This window comes from Podarcis raffonei, chromosome 7 (genome assembly GCF_027172205.1).
Source record: "Podarcis raffonei isolate rPodRaf1 chromosome 7, rPodRaf1.pri, whole genome shotgun sequence".
NCBI lineage: Eukaryota > Metazoa > Chordata > Lepidosauria > Squamata > Lacertidae > Podarcis > Podarcis raffonei.
In genome coordinates, this window is record NC_070608.1 from 59,751,108 (window position 1) to 59,769,507 (window position 18,400).

Below are 18,400 nucleotides of genomic sequence, written 5' to 3' on the forward strand. Positions count from 1 at the left end.
ATACATGAGGGTCCTTGGTAATCTCTTCTCATCCAGAAACCAACAAGACCCAGACCAGCTTAGTTTCTCCAAGGGGGCTGGCCTCATCTGCCTTCAGACCTGGTAATTCTGTTTCCAGAATCTGGGTTTTTTTGGGGTGAGTTTCAGGCTTGTTGGGCTATTAAAATGAAAAATTAACATATCGAGATACCAAATTTTGCACCAGCAGTGTTTGCATTGTGTGTGTGTATGTATAACTGGTTCAGGTAAACCATAGCAGGCATATATAAACCTCAATATTATCAGCAGGCTCAGGGAATCACCAAAGGTTTGCAGTGGCACAAAAAATATTTGGGGGGGGGGGAGCTAAGGAGGCGAAAACTGTTCAAAACAGCCCAAAGAGGACTGAGTAGCCACGGAATGGTAACTATTGGGGTGTGGAGCAGAAAACTGTGCGGGAGGTGGAATGGAATGGAATATCCTCAAGGACAGCATCACTGGCTGACAAAAACTGAACAGAACTGAACAGAAGTTCACACTGCAACATTTTGTTCCAGGGCTGGCTTGTATCCTTGAATAAAATGCTCCAGCCAGTTGCGGACTTTGGGCTCTTAAATTTCAACGGCGCCCCGTGTGACGCTAAAATTCGCCCCCACCGTGTGACGCTAAAATTTTACCGTGTGGCGCTAAAATTCGCACTGTTTTACAGAATTGGTGTAGCGCCTCCTGCAGCGCAGCTCCTAAACCAGCTGTGCTGTTCTAAAACTGCCTCTGCTCCAGTGGCAACAGACTATATCTTGTTGATGTTCATATCACTATCCCCTGATTTTTCAAATCTGTCAGATATAGCATAGCATTATCATTTTATTATACAAAGTGCAATCTCTGCATCTTTTGTCATCTTCATATTTTGTGAGCTCATATTCCCTCTCCCTCACCCTTTAAGCAGTTTCACTCTCAAATAAATATAGTATACTAACAGCACAGAAGACGAATGAGTTGCTAATGAGTAGGCATGATTGCAAGAAATATTCAGTGTGAATCTTAAATGCCCGCAAAAAAAAATTGTGTGACCATGAGCAGGTTCCTGTTTTCCAACCCTGACATTCTGGGGGTATGTGAGGTTAAAATGCTCTATTCTGAATTTCTTGGAGGAAGGGCGGGAAACAAATGCAGCAAATAATATTTATGTTTCTGGTTCTAGCAATATACAAATAAGTATCAAGCCATCTGTGCAGACAGTACTAACTTCCATTTACCATATGCATTTTGCAGCAACAGTTCCGCTAGAAGAGTTCATAATCAGAATATATTATTATTTTTTTTTAATTTTGAAGGGAGGTTGAGAAGAAGAATGTTAAGCTATCATTGTGAACAGGCACCTCTCTTTAATTCGTGAAGTCCAACTGATAAGGTTTCTCCTGGACGTATGACAAGCTGAATTTTGCTATCTATGAATCTGTGGTGTATGATTCACTCTAGACCAGTGGTTCCCAATAGGACCCCCTATTGTTCAAAAGCCAAGCCACGGACCCCCTACTTTTGAAAATTTTGATAACCCTATGGTTGTTACCTCTGCAAAGAAATGTTTCGAACAAAATGTGGGGTAGCCCCTAATAAGCAAAGGATTTTAAGTACAGTGGACGCTCGGGTTGTGAATGTGATCCATGCGGGATGCACATTCGCAACCTGCAGCGGCGCGTCTGCACACGCACGGATTGCGATTCGGCACTTCTGCGCATGCGCAAAGTGCAATTTAGTGCTTCTGCGCATGCATGACCGCCAAAACCCGGATGTAACCCGTTCCAGTACTTCTGGGTTTCGGCGTTCCGTAACCCGAAAAAACGCAGCCTGAAGTATCTGTAGCCCGAGGTATGACTGTATACTAAAAACAGACCATGATATTTGTGATATTTCCATGCAAAAATGACAAAAATTTAGTTGGGGGGAGGCAAGGGATGAGGCAGTGGACACCTAGGGGTCCCTAATTGGGGACCCCTAACTGGGAAGCACTGCTCTAGACAATTCTTTCATTGACGCTGTAAGTAGGTCATGTCTCCTTGGGTCCTCATATCCTGTCAAGGAACAGCTACAAGAGAAGAGCACCTGAGACATTTCCAGTGACATGACTGCTGGGTTCACAGGTGCACTGAACAGAATACTTCAAGTGAGTTCCAGCACCTCTTTTTCTAGAAAAACAGCACTGTCTATATCTTACATATATAATGAGTGTTATCTAATCCTTTAAAAAATGTATTTAACCAAAGGGCCCCTCTCAACACGTCGCATTCGTAAGTTTTCAAAATGCCCTGTGATGAAGTATTTCCTTTTTATTTTTCCTAATTAAACTTGATGTTCACCACCGGTCCTTGTATTTTGAGAGCCTGCTCCTCGATTTTGAAAGAGTGGAACTAATTTTTATTTATTTCCCCCTTTTAAGTAATGAGTTTATAAATGCCCTGACCATTTAAACATCTCCTATCTCTCATCATTTTAATTGCCCTTTTTTTGTATTTTAATCCACTGATGGCACATAAAAAAAAGGTTCCATATTTAGAGAACCACTGTGATGTAGATAACATGTGAGACTATTGCTCATGTTCTTACACAGCTACAAAACTCACATTAAGGATAAAGTTGTTGGGGCAATTATATGGGGGAGAAACTTGTGTTAGATCTCTCATACATGAATGTTTAAGGAAATAGTATTCTATTGTAGTGCTGTAAAGCAGTCTTCTGTAAACTGGTGTCTTGGACTATATCTCTCATCAATCCTGACTATAGCCATGTTGGCTGAAACTGATGGGATTTGTAGTCCAAAAAATCAGGCTGGGTAAGGCTGGTATAAGAGGTAGATTGGGGGGGATTGTGTGCCTATTCCCCCCACCCCAGTTCCTGTAACACAATCTGTGTATCTAAATTTAGATACATTATGCTGTAATGCCATTCAAACACACTTTCTTTTAAATTTTATATTAATTCTTGATATTTCACATTGTCTTTTAAACTATGGCAGTATGCTAAGTGACCTTTGTGCTGTGAGTCTTAGATCTCTTTCTGAGTAACTACAGACAATTTAGTTCATTGAATATATTTTGCTTCTCTGCAACTACCCAGTATGGAAATATTTCTCTGCAGCACTTCAGTGTTTTTTAACTACCTTGAAATGGGAAATCAGCATACATGGTCATACTATTAATCTTGACATCCATTTCCTTTCCTTTATGCTTAAGAGCTAAGACATATATTAGAAGAATCCTATGATATAGCCCTCCTGGGAAAGACAGCTCTTGAGAATGCAGATGTGAGATAGGGACATAGGAACATGCCTTAAACTGAGTCTATCCTGGCTGGAAGTGGCTCTCCGTGGTTTCAGACAGTTGCTTCCTCACCCTCACTTGTGTGGGGAATTAAATATATGAATCCTTGTGGACCCACATGTGTGGATGAACAACAAAAGAAAATGGCTGGGTACCTGGATTCAAAATGTGGGGCTTTCCACACTCTCCTGCAGGGAGAGAGCCCCAGTAGCAGAGATTAAACTCACAAAAGTTAAGCATCAGTATAGTGTTAGGAATATAGGTTGCTAAACCTTTTTATCCTATTCAGATGTCAAAGAGATAAACAACTACCTGACATTCAGAAGTCATCTTAAGGCAGCCCTGTTCAGGGAAGTTTTTAATGTGTGACATCTTAGTGTATTTTTGGTCTTTGTGGAAGCCGCCCAGAGTGGCTGGGGAAACCCAGCCAGATGGGCGGGGTATAAATAAATTATTATTATTATTATTATTATTATTATTATTAGTACTACTATTCAGCTGCACACAGCAGCTGAGCTACACACTGCTAAGTTTAATATGATTTACTTACAGATTGAAAGGTCTGGTACATGTGCCGTTCAGAGCGGTTTCAAGGAGAAACACAGGCAAAACTCTATACCCTCCAACAATTCTTCAATGAAAATAGGGGCGTCCTAAAGAAAAGTGGGACATTCCGGGATCAAATCAGAAACTGGGATGGCTTCTGTAAATCCAGGACTGTCCCTGGAAAATAGGGACACTCTGAAATTCCTGCTTTGTCCTGGATCTTAGGCAATTGAAAATTCGTGTTCCTGTTTAACAAACCTCTCAAGAAGTTTTGGGGTTTCCTGGTTTTTACTTTTTGAAATATGGCAACCCTACACTTGGAGGGTCTGGAAGCCCATGAGATATGTCCACCTGGCAGGAACGATGCTGCCTGTATAACACAGGAACAGGCCCTATGTCAACCTGCATCTTTTAAGGATCCTGACCTAGCTGTCTTCTTTCACAAGGATGGCCATCCAGCTGCATTGGCAGTGCTCCCTTTCATGTTTAATGTTTTACAAAGAGAAGTCATCTCTCCTTTCATCCTTATAATCTACAGTTTCACCCGTCTCCCAGCATGGTAACGAATATGGTCCCTAAGATTCCCAACCCCCACCCCACCTTGCACTGACAGAAAAGACGTTTGCTTCAGCTAAAGCCTCAGGTTGCTACAACATCAGCACCAACTGAAACTTAACCTGACGCTATAGAAACACAGCACACAATGGGTAAGCTCTCGAGACATCATTTATTTCCAATTGTTATTGATGGCCTTTCATACTTTGCTCGTGGGTCTACTTTACCTTGTCACTTATGAGCTACGAGGTTATCAATAACTCATGGAAATAAATGTCTTATTGATAGCCCACTGTATATCCAATGCTTTGTCTCTCTTTCTCACACTCATGCACACATATATAAAAATATACCCGGTCATATATAATGCAAACCAGAGAGAGAATGAAGAAAAGTGTTTGATGTTACAAATCCTCTTATCTTTGAATATTGAGGCTTTAAAGACTCTGGGGGTTTTTTCCCTTCTTCTCTCCCTTTCCTCCTTCTAAAGGCATTTCACAAAGATCTGTCCCTAATTTATTTATTAAGGTAAGCCAGCAGAACAAGGTAAAATTACCAGACCGGCCTATCGGTGCCTTTATATACACACAAGTGCATTCATAATTAATGGAACGGTCTATAGTGTTGTGTCTGGAATAAACTTAAGGTCAGATCTCTGGGAGAGCAAATCATGCTATTACGCCTGATGAGAAATGAATACACGCAGGAACTCAAAAGTGCTGGGCTGAAAGGGGAATGGCACTGAATGTACAAGAGGCATTTGGAACAATTCATTCCTAAGCGAAAGTGCTTTTCCCTTAGTTTTCCTTCATTGCCTTGATCTGTCTAAAAACTGTTGTCGGGGCAGGTTAATGATTGACCTTTGCGAGAACCACATACCAATCTTTGTTCCCTAGCAGTCAGGAGCTTGCTGGGACTAGAAATCTTTGATGGAGGGAATAGGATTAAACCATTGTAAGAAATCCACTGCAGGTGATGATCAATGGAGAGAGAGAGAAAGAGAGGGAAGGTTCTCAGGGCATTTCTACTGTGCAGCAACAGAGTGTCATCATATTAGATCTCTGCCAGGTACATTAAAGCTATACGTGGGAGAGATGTAAGTGCTGTTAATTTTTCTTAATTCAGGTTATGGAGAAACGGTGTTAAAATGTCACAAAACTTTTTAAATTTTTTTTAAAAGAGAAGCAAAAGACGGACTCTGTGAATTCGCAAATCATCATAAACTTCAGTTTGACCCTGCTTGAGAAATTAATCTGCATGCCAAAGCCTACATAAATTGCTTGCTTGTTGTGCTTTAATGCTGAAAAAAAATGAACAGAAATTGAACAGTGCAGGGAGCTGCTTCAAGATCTCATTCAGTACAGTCTTCAGTAAACAGGAATCTGGAGGAGCAGCACAGTCTGGTGTTTACAATTCTTATAGCAGCACTTAATATCAGGAATGTCCCAATAAATACATTACATGATATTTGTCGGTGTTTGTCCTTTGATGCTATGGCCTGTCGGCTACGCAAATAAAGTCTATTCATTTCATTTCATTACATGATACATCAAGCCACAATTTAAAGGCATTTAACATGTCCTCTTACCTACAGAACAAAGGACACAGTGATAAATAATTTGGAGGATCATCTTAAGCATATTGCAAGACTCAAGGAACAAGGAACATTTACAACAAAGCTGTCAGCATTACCCCCCCCCTTCCGCTACCCTTTATTGCAGACAGCTTGGGTAAAAATTTGAGTAAAAAACCAACTGATTGATTGATTTACTAACAGGCTCTATTAATGTTTTCAGCCCCAGAAGTGATATTCCCTGTTTTAATGCACTTAATTTAAAAAGTATAGTACCTTGATGTTGGCAATAATATTTAGAATCTATTTAAAACAATACATACACACACATATAGGATTTATATTTCTCTTCCTTCATGATCCTATGATAGGTTGGAATCAGAATCTTTAAATACCTAATCCATGCTTAATGTTTAAAGAAAAGGAAATCTAAAAATTAAAATTAATTACCCTGCTTTCTCCTCTTCTCTCTTTTTACAGCAGTTTGATTCTTAACCACCATTACCACCCCAATCGTTTGGGAGCTAAGTTTTGAATAGAAAGTTTTAACTCGAAAGTGTCAATATTCAGTGAAAAAGTATTAATGCCTGTGGTCCCCCCCTTGAAATTAAGTTTCAAGTTTCCAAAAAATTGCAAAGGAATATATTTAATACACCCCCTCCTTTGGGCTTAATAATCCCCCACCTAAGAAATCTTGAGCTACAGTCAAACAGTTAAATTGCTTAAAAGCCCTGCCAGATGATGATGATGATGATAGAAAGAAAAAAGTGCAATCCGGCCAAATTAAGCACTTTTAAGTCCCATTGACTGCAGTGGAAGAATTAAACTCGTGCTTAAATTTCTCCCGTCAATGGAATAAAGTGCCTAAATTGGCTGGATTAAGTCCAATGTAATTAAGTTTGAGTACTTTAATAACTGTAAACAATGGTACTGCTAGTCCCAATCCATACACTATATTCTGTTCATTTAATGCACGGAATAAGTTTACTACGGAAGGCAGGTCACTGCTTGAAAATAATTGGAGATGTGTGTTTGGAGAAGATGTGTGTGTTCAGCCTGCTTACAGTATTGCTGCAGAGGAAAGCAATAGCCACAGTGACTACTACCACCTTTTCCTTATTGTTTAGAGAGCTTTATGGACCTTTCTTTGCTTGAGTGGTACAGCATCTAAAAAGTATAAATAATAAATAGTAAATCAACCTCAACTTTAAATTATTCACAAAATACCACAGGCACCAGGGCTACCTCTTTCCTCTGCAGAAATGCTGTAGAAACTCCGCACACACACCTCCCAGCCACGCATCTCGTTATTTTTACAGCATGACCTCCCTTCCTAACAGCAAGCTTAGTGTGTATGCTGGTCAACAGCAGCAAAGCTGTGGCATGGGGACTGTTCCGTGCACATAGTACACAGTGTCAACTGCTGCATTGGCTGGGGAAATAGTGGGAAGAATAATTTTATGAAAGGCACAAAATGCTGCTGATGGAATAAAGTGTTGGAATGTACTAATGATCTGGGTCTAGTACATGTAACTTGTAGCAAGTGAGGTGTTCCATGGTTGCTGCAGGCCAGCAAAACTGTACCCATTATAATTCTTATGGGTAAAATATAAACTGGCATCCTTTCATTCCTTTATTTACACAGACTGGTAATTTTATTAACTACTGAGTGATGTTTCTTTTGCACGAGCAAAATCGTACAAGAATATGATCAATGTGCAAAGTTGGTGGGATTTCTTAACCTAAAGGTGCCTTCCTGTCAGTGGTCCAGGATCACAGAGGGGCGAGGAGCTCCGGCATCCTAGAGTCAGCATGAAAGGAAGTACAAGGCGCTTCAGTTTCAAGTGAATGGTGTGCAGGTTCTTTGATGTACAAGGGGACTTTTATCAAAAACACAACTTAAGTCACAGTAGAAGAAAATGCTGGAGCACTCCAATTCATCTGCCCATGTATGTGTACAGATAATAGTAGAGCTAGCTGAAAAGCAACACATGAAGATCTGCATTAATAACTGCAATGCATTCCTAATTATTATATAATTGTAAGATTATTGTATGATCTTAGTCTGTGGCTGTGACTGTTGCAAAGGGACCCTGCACTTTTTGCCACCACAGTTCTGGTTCCTTATATTATTGTAAGGAAAGAGACAGGCAGTGCAATGTATGTGTTAAAGAGGCTTTGCTGCAGGGTCAAACAACTTGCTTCAAGGGTGTGTGGGTGAATGTGGCAGCAAGACTTCTCAAAGTGTTGGCCCTAGAGCAGAGAGTTTGTTTCAGGCAGCAAAATTTATTGGTCTGGCACTGGGGATATGTGTCCACACATCCATCGGGGTTAGTGATGGGCAGAGTTGTATTAAAGAACATCTGGACGTGTTAGTTGAAGGACTCCACAGGTCAGAGGTAAAACAGGAAACAAGGTTTGAAAGGTAAGGTATGACAAGGTAAGAGCAAAATATTTCTGCTGGGTACAGAAGAGGATGGGGGTCCAGTAAAGGGATTTGAGGAGGGGTGCTGCATAGTCTGAGCGATGTGAGGCCACTTATTTTGGTAGCAGAGCTTTCAACAGATGTAGGAGAACTGATGTGTGACAGGAAGAAGGCAGCAGTAATCAAGCAGCAGATGACCAAAGCATGCAAGCAGGGCTTAATCTGAGGGATCAGAGAAAGATAAATTTTTGAAAGTGAGTCTGTTATGTTTATGTTCCACCAAAATGTTTTATTATAGAATCTCTCCTGAATCATGATTGTGGTGAGACACAGTGCTGGGTCCAAACTAGTCATTTCAGCAGCTACACCATAACTATTCAGTTACCGAATACTGTATGCTGTACTGTATCTGGAATGAAAACATGGCAAAATTTGACATTATTATAGTAACTGTAATACAGAGCTAGTTTGCTGTCTCATACAGTACAAGCGGCATTTGGAGTGGGAGAGCTTGTCGTCCTATATTATGGGTGGGGAGTAGAGAAGGCATGCTTGTTTCACCGCTGGCAACCCAGGGCCATAGATCCTGTTAAATTTCACTTCCCCTATTACTTTTTCAAATATCAGTGAGGAAGAGAGGAACAATCAGCTGTCCGTGTCAATTAGGCTAAATGCACACCTTCCAACAAAAGGGAGTTGCCAGACCGTCTCCAGATTTGAGTGGAATTCAGTCACACCAGCAAATTAAAGTTGCTTGTTAAATGGCCCTCATGCACAACAAACACACTCTAACCCCCTCCCCCCACAACTTTTTGCAATAAGGAAAGTGACAGGAAACTGAACGGGAAACTGTGGGAGAACTACCATTTGACACGCAGTTGTATAACCTCCCCACAAGCAAGTCAGAATGACTGCTTAATCAACAGCAGTTGTCTTGCCTCCCGACAACTTTGTTCAAACAAATCACAATGGATGCCAGGGGTGCCAACTTGAATAAAATATTGGGGGCAGGGAGGAGCAAGCCCCACCCCACATAATTGACCACATGATGTGGTGCTTGCACACTATTTGAATGACAATGCCCATCAACTTGGCAGGGAGCCCCCTCAAATATTTTAGGCTGGGGCAAGACCCTTTGGCCCCTAGGAGTTGGCTCCTATGATGGATGTTCAATAAATTAGTCATCTGGGAGAGAAACTTCAACCTGTTGCCTTATCTCCAGAAGGGCCCCTTCAGCTAACATCAGCATGAGAGGCTTAGATTCAAACATCTGTTTTCCTCAACTCTGCTTTTCATGCTAAGAAAAGCAGCAGCGCCCCTGCCAAAAAGCCACAAGAGCCCAGGTACAGTAGGTAATTGAAGGAGCTGCACTACACCGTCTTCCTGGTTCCACTACTAAATATTCCTTGGTTTACCTGTGCAGGAAAGGTGGGATCTCACCTCAAGGCAGATGTGAACTTCAGGCAGAGGAGCTCTGACAGACAAAGGAAAATAACCTAGCTTTTTATTTTTAAAATAATAATTCTGAAGTATTGATGCTTTGCATAATACAAAAACCAGATACAGATTCCATCATGTTTTTAACCTTGGGCGTTTCTGCAGTTGGGTGGGGAGAGAAGTTCCTTCCAGGACTTCTCCTGCAACAGAAGCCTGCTCCTCCTTCCCTCACAGAACGTGGGGCTGCAGAAAACGGCGAAAGCCGCGCGCGCTTCCTCGCCTGCTGGTTAGCCAGGCTCGCGCCCAGCGCGCGCCTACTCGGCCGAGCTTCCGGCCCCCGGCTCAGCTGATTCATTGGCTCTAGCTGCTCTAGACGGGCCGGCGCCTGGCTCGTGACATCACCCATTCACACTTCGGCCCAGCTGGCGCCGCCCGGGCGGTCGCCTTGGCAACGGGGACGCCAAGCTCCACGCAACGATTTCCAGCTGTAGAACAAGGGGCAGGCGGGCGGCTCCGACTGCGCGTGCGCTGGCTGGGCAGAGGGACCGAGAGCAGCTTCCTTGGGAGCGCAAGGGGAGGGTGTCGATGGATTCCCTCTTGTGCTGTGGATGGGGACGGTAGAAACTGCTTTCCTCTCAAGGCAAGCTTGTTTTTTGGTGACATCGAAGTCAGAGAGGCATAATTTAAACCATAGGGGAGGTGCGCTTCATGAAGCGCTGAAATATACTCAGAGTCGCAAAGTGATTTCATGCTCTTTATTCAGCTCATAGTGGTGAGGAGGAATGAATGAAAGTCACCTCAAAGTATCTGCTTTATATACATTATTTACACAATGGGCTGCACATGATTGGCTAATTCCGGAATTCTACTGTAAGCCAATCAGGTTGTGGATTCACTTCTATCTGGAGCATGATTGGGTAGTTCCTGCCAACCAATCATACTGCTGCATTGTTCTAGGACCAATCAGACTGCTGCATTCTGAATCCTATTGTTCTAGGACCAATCAGACTGCTGCCTTTTGGATCCTATTGTTCTAGGACCAATCAGACTGCTGCAGTTTGGATCCTATTCAACTCAGTACATAACAAGCGCCTTTTTATTTTCATTTTATTTTCGTTTGCAAATGTAAATGCAGAAAGTAATCGGTGGTGGGTGCATAGCTGTCAACGTTTCCCTTTTTTAAAGGGCAATTCCCTTATTCCGAATAGGATTCCTCGCAAGAAAAGGGAAAAGTTGACAGCTATGGGTGGGTGGCAAGAATATTTTGAAAAATCTTACCGGCAAAGGATAGTGATTTGGTTGCCAGCCTTGCCACTTGCACATCTGAGGTCATCATTCCTCTGATTTTTGTTTTATTTTATTGCATTTATATCACCCCTTTTCTCCGAGTTCAAGGTGACCTACATGGTTCTTCATTTAATGCTCACAACCCTCTGAGGTACCTTAGGCCACCCAGTGAGCTTCATGGCCAAGTGGGGGTTTGAACCCCAGCCTCCCAGTCTGACACACTAACCACTGTGCCTCATAGGCTCTCGACCTACAAGTCTACAAGTGGACTCTGGTCCCAGGCAGCCAATAAATCTGCTTGTCTTTATGGTGCCTTAATACACTTTTGGGAGCTGGTGGGGAGTCTGGACATTCTTAGGTGCTTCTAGCCCAAGGTTTCTTCCTTGACAGGAAATGCTGTGTAACAAAAGAACAATTGATGATGATGTTAGTTCCTGGAGAATATGCTGAGTTTTGAAATTGTATTTGTTTGTGAAATATCAAGGTGGTGTACAATTTATGCACATAAAACGTAAAAATACCATAGAAACTGTACGAAGGAATCATTAAAATGACTGGCTCATCTTAAGAAAATGTAAACGGAATAGGCCTGTCAGTATATAAAAGTCCTCAAGAGATACCTGAAAGTCAGAAGTGAGGATGGACAACAGATAGTAAAAAACCTGGGGAACAAATAACCACATTCTCCTGTGATGGAGCTATGACGAGAATCTAGAACCTGTGCAGGTAACATATGAGCAGCCAATACAGATGTTTTAGCAGAGGTGTCAGATGCTGTTGGTTGTCTGCCTCATCAGCAAGTCATCACATTCTTCATTAGCTGGAGCTTCCAACTGAGGGTCAGGAGTAGCCCCACACAGAGTGCAGTGCAGTAATCCACTGTCGAGGCTGCCAGTGCTTGGACTCCAGCGGTCAAGGTGGTCCAATCCATATCCCAATCAAAACTGTAGAAGCCATGTCAATAACTGAATGCATGAAACAGAGCAAAGGTGTACTTTTCTAGGGGTAGTTTTCACAATGTGATCGGATGCGTAGGCTCTAGATATGGCGAGGTACCAGCTACATGGAGAACATCATTAGTGCATGAATAGCTCAGTTGGTTAGCGCATGGTGATGATAATGCCAAGGTTGCAGGTTCGATCCCCGTATGGGTCAGTTGCATATTCCTCAGGGTCCCTTCCAACTCTACAATTCTATGATCCTATGTCAACATCAGCGTACATGATGTGCAAGGTGGGGAGCATGAGTTTGAGGATCGATTCCACATATTCTCCAGTGGTCTTGTGCATGCTATGAAAGAGCAGGTGCATGTGTACCTCTCATGCATAAAAGATAACATGTTTTGAAGGTGGCATGTCCCCACATTCAGAAGCAGAGAGGAGCTTTCTAGGGAGTGAGACATAAAATCCAAATAGTGCCCGTGTGGTTGTAAATATATAACAGCGAGTTAGATAACTATCAAAACATTGTGGTCTAATAGTACCCCAAAATGTGCTGCAGGAGAGAAGCCAGCTGCTGCCTAATAGTACAACTAGCATTGCCATATATGGAGCCAGTGCAGATGCTGGCTGTAAATGTGAAGTGCTTTTGTGAGGACCTGCCACCCTCAGAAGCTCTGCAGCAGTTTGTACCAGCAGCGAAAGCTTTCAAACTGCCCCATTTGTGCATGTTAGTGTGACAGTACTTCAGATTTCCAGTTCTGAAGGCATGGAAGATTTGTTTATTTGTAAGAAATATTTATATATAACATTAATGTTAAAAACAAGTTAAGAACAAAAAAGTTAACAACAAATATTAGTAACTCATGGTGGAGGATGTACTCTTAATCGCCTGAATAGGCCTGGCAGAATAGAAAAGCTTTTGGCAGATGTTTAAAAGTTGGCATGGAAGGTGCCTGCCGAATCTCTACTGGCAGAGTATTCCACAGGACTGAGCCAATGACATGACAGGCTCAGTTTCTTGCTGCTGTCCAAAGAGCCACATCAACTGGGGAATGGCCATAGGGAACATTGTACCTCCTGTGTTTTTCATAGCCTTGACAGGCAGAAGTGAGACCTCTAGGTTTGGAGATAGCAACATATATGCCTCTGATGCTGTGGCTCAGGAGGATATAGAATTGCTATTTACTTCTATTTCTGGATAACCAAAGCCAGCATTAGGTGGGAATATTTCAGAGGTCCAAAGCTAACGTTATATTGAAATGTGTAATAACTTTTCTCCTGAAGGCTCAGACCCAAGTGTTTTCTGGATGCAAAGGTTTTTCTTACCATGTTAACTTGGTGGACAGAGAGAGAGTGAGATAAGTATGGGCTTAATTGTGGGCTTATTTTTTTAACATGTTTATTTTTTTAAAATAAAATTTATACAGTGGTACCTCGGTTTACTCCTGCCAACCTAGCAGTTCGAAAGCACGTCAAAGTGCAAGTAGATAAATAGGTACCGCTCCGGCGGGAAGGTAAACGGCGTTTCGTGCGCTGCTCTGGTTCGCCAGAAGCGGCTTAGTCATGCTGGCCACATAACCCGGAAGCTGTACGCCGGCTCCCTTGGCCAATAAAGCGAGATGAGCGCCGCAACCCCAGAGTCGGTCACGACTGGACCTAATGGTCAGGGGTCCCTTTACCTTTACCTCGGTTTAAGAGCAGCCCTGTTTATGAACTATTCGGTTTACGAACTCGGCAAAACCGGAAGTAGTGTCCCGGTTTGCAAACTTTACCTTGGTCTAAGAACGGAATCCAAATGGTGGAAGGGCACCGGCGGCAGGAGGCCTCATTAGGGAAAGCACGCCTTGGTTTAAGAACGGTTTCGGTTTAAGAACGGACTTCCAGAATGGATTAAGTTCGTAAACCGAGGTACCACTGTATACCGCTAAAAAAACCTCTCAAAGCAGTTTACAAAAGAGAAAACAGTAAAATCAAGAAAAAATTACAACCCTACTTTAAAACATACAAAGTTAAAATGCTAAAGCAGATTAAAATTACCTCAAGTTTGTAAGCATCTGTTATCCATTCTGAGCTCTGAGGGTTGGGTGGGTTACAAATCAGATAAATAAGGAACAGTTCAGTGAAGCTTAATAATTTGCTTTCAATCACTAACAGGAATGAGTTTAGTATCCTCTTGTCATTACACCTTAAACATGAATCTATATGAGCAGTGGGAAATCTGTCCTCCTGTTTTTCACGATCCATGAATTCATAGATCTTTGATTAGATCCTGCCCCTGTCAGTGGTCCTCAGGTGTTTTTCTAGAATTCACCTCCAGTGTATAATCTGATTGTCTCCCGGCCCCCTTTGCTAAGATTTTTAATTAGTTTCTTTCTGCTGATATTGTTTGTGTCCTCCTGTCTAGGAAGATCTCTTCAAACAACTTTGATTTTAAAAATCAAGCATGACATGATCCCTTCTCTGTGGATAGCTCCTTATATTCACCATGGCAAAGCTGTTTTCTCTCCTGAGAGGCCGTGCTGTAGACCCCTAAAGAAGGGGAAGCTATATGAACTTCAATTTACTCATGAAATTGCAAGCCCAAATTCCCAGACAACGCTGCAGGATCTTTACTGAAAGATGACTGGTTTAAAAACACACACACAACTTATCTATAATTCCCTTCCTTCCCTAGATTTCAACTAACTGGTATTGTCTTTAATTCAAAGTGTCATCTCATTTTGTTCATCAATGCCATTTTTTTTATCCACCAACCTTTTCCTGGTAATTATGAACATGTTTTGAATATCAATTCCTGTGTCCTGTCAATGGTTTCAAGGGCTAAATATAGAATTGCATTTTCAATCTTTAGCTATTCCCATATCTGTAGGAAACGTGCTACAGGTAAGAACTTTTCAAACAAAACTTTTTACAAGTGTCAGGTTCACACACATACAGAGTTGTCAAAACACTGAATTGATCGTGCCATATGTGCACAAGGACATTTTAAAACTTGCAAAATTTGATTTTCTCTTCAGCATGTTTTGAATGAGTGAAAAAAGAGATGGATGTGAGTCAACCTGGTTTTTTTCAGATTTAGGCATATTTTTAGAAATAATATTAGAAGGATTCTCAGTCCTTTATTTTATTAAATATATTTTTGAATGAACCTAACACTTGTAAAAAAATATTTGGGGTGTGTGTGTGGAGTCATTGTAGCAATGAGCTGGTTATTAGGCTCAAATAAGACAAATCACCATGGTTCAGAAATCAAAATCTGGTGGTGGGCTGAAAACTGTATAAATCCCCTTCCCTTGTTACCATTAGCAATGCATAGCGTATCATCTGCCCTAGTACTGACTACGGTTAAAAATAATTGGATGGTAGATCAGCTTCAAATTCTGGTTCCAAACACTGATTGAATGTTAGTCCTAGTTAGAGGTAGAGGAAACTGTGGTCCTTCAGATGTCGTTGGATGCAGTCTCCCATGATTCCCAGCCAGCATGGCCAACAGACAGGAATGATGGAAGAGGTAGTTCGGCAGCACCTAGAGGGCTATAGGTTAAGCCACTCTTGCACTGCACCACAGTTTTGCTGAAAAGGAAACAAAAGGGAAAAACTTGCTTTGAAAGATAAGCAGCTTTAGATCTGCACTGGGCATTAATGTAGGGTTGCCATATTTCAAACAGTGAAAACCGGGACAGAAAAGTTGTCGAACTTTTTTGGCAAATCCCCATTTTTTTAAAAAGACTTTTTTTTGAGCTATTTTTAAGGAAAATCACCAAAAACAACACTGCCTACATGGGTTACCATACGTCTGGATTTCCCCCGACATTTTTGAGATTTCTGCCCGGACACTGCTTCCGGACGTATGGCAACCCTACATTAATGGCAGTATCCACAATGCACTTCTCTGTGGGGTTGTGTGAATGTATGTGGGTTGCAGAAGCCACAGAAGTATGGGATCCTGAACAGGAGCTGCAGTGGGAATAGGCATTGAAGGGTACCTGCCAAGGCCTGCACCCCTTCAAGGAAAGACTAAGGGACCAAGCACCATTCTCTGGAGGCTCCTGGCCCTGATCCTGCTCTTCCTGCCACTGCCAGTTCGCCTGTCCTCTTCAGCCAAGCAAGCAATGGCAAGAGTGAGGAATGGAGCAACATCTTCCACTAACCTGGTTCTCTTCACTTTCCCAGAGCACTTGGTTTAATACAGTGTCCCTGTGTCCTTTTAACCAGCAGTGATTTTTTTCAACACTACTGAGCTTTTCTCCCTTCTCCCCCTTGTTTCTCATTTCCCTTTTCTTGGCTGTGTGCAGATAATGGGAGTAACAGGAATAAGGGAGAAAATGGTACCCATTTCATTAGAAGCAAAATCAATTATTACTTTTTGGAAGGAAAAAAAAACCCCACTACCTGCTTTCAATTAAGCAGGAAATTATCTAACCGATTACTTAATTTGCTCTGCCCAGCAATCCCACAACTGCTTTATGCTGAATGAAGCATGAAATTAAATATGTAACAACTACCCTAATGGTTATGTTTTTGAGAATGCTGCATTTTGGAAGCAACGGTGCCGATTCACTACCAAAAATAATAAAAACATAGAAAGAGATGGTTGCTACAGCAAAGCATTTGTTATCTGAAAGAATCTATTTTGCTGCAGTTTATTTCAAGTTTTAATGCACAATAAAGGAATCTTAATTTGGTATGCATCTGAACATGGCATCATTTTCTCCTTTTCCTTAATTTTTGAAGGATCATATCCCCACCCCCACTGTATCTGTCCAATTAAAACTGTCATTGCAGTGGAGGTGATAATAATTGAATACTGACAATGGAATTATATTTTTACATGTTAGAACTCTTATCTTAGAAATTAGTTTTGCGGGGCTGGTACACCACATCTCACCCTAGTGGTCCCCCCCCCCCCAGTGCTGTATACTTGAAAAATAAAAATATTTTTGGACTTGCTGCAAAAGAAAAATTGTGAGTTGCTGTACATCATTCTATTGCCAGTGTTCAGGTTGTGAGTGTCATTGCGTAAGCAGTCAAAACAGCAAAACTCTCACACAAGGAGGTATCAGCAGGTTTGAGGGGGAAAACCCAACTGCTCCCAAAAAAAGACTACATTGCAAAAGGGGGAGGGAGTCAAAAGTTTATACTGGGTGATATCCAACTTCTTCAGCTTGTCCACTAATGCAATGGGATTTCCTCTATCTCCTCCCCACTTCATGACCTGCACCCTCCCTAAATCTGTTTCGGAGGGTTGACAGAAACCCCAGAATATTTAGAGGGCTGGAGGGATGGGAAGAAGAGGCATGCAAGGCTGAGACACTGTTCAAAAGTCCTGCAGTGAGTTTCCTGGCTGAGTGGGGAAATTGAAGCCTGGTCTCTCAGGTCATAGTCCAACACTCAGACCACTGTTCCACACCGACTTATGCAGGAATGTTGTTCATTTCTCTAGTGATGACATTTGGAAAAGCCTTGTTTCTTGCTTTCTTTATAGTTTCTTTTCCGAGATGTTACTTTTTCACATCTCCTAGAGTCCTGGAGAGGTAGGAACTCAAATTCACTTCTGTTTGTTGTAAAGGCAGCCTTAAAGGTTGGAACAATGGACTGAGGATTAGAGTTTAACAGGAGGAATGAGTAGTAGATGCATAATGGTCCCAGGGCATGGTCTGAAGGAATGTGGGGCTATCAGGAACCAAGCAGAGGGCCTTCTTGGTAGTGGCGCCCGCCCTGTGTAACTCCTTCCCATCAGATGTCAAGGAAATAAACAACTCTGACTTTTAGAAGACTTCTGAAGGCAGCCCTGTTTAGGGAAGGTTTTAATGTTTGATCTTTTGTTGTGTTTTTAATATCCTGTTGGGAGTTGTCCAGAGTGGCTGGGGAAACCCAGCCAGATGGCCAGGGTAGAAATAAACAACTGTTGTTGTTGTTGTTGTTGTTGTTGTTGTTGTTGTTGTTGTTGTTATCACCTTGCTGAAGCTATGCAGGTCTGGATATAGCCAGTGTGCTAGATGACAAATCACCTGGAAACCACATGTGTTGGGCTTCCAAGACAGTAGAAATGTGAGATATTAATGTATTTTTTTAAAAAAAACAAACAAACCAAAACACTTGTGATTTTCAAGTGTAGTTAGCATGCATCAAAGTTCTTAGGTTTTGTATCAGACACATATGAAAGGAGTTGGGTCTTTCATAGATTCAAGTAAGAACTTAAAAGGGATTTAATGTTGCATAAGGCAGTAATTCCCAGCTGTTTTGGTAAGGAGCAAACTGTCAATGGAATCTTGTCTTTGGAGTAGCTGGCTCATCTACTGGCAGGCAGCAATGACCCTGCTACCTTTGGCTGGAG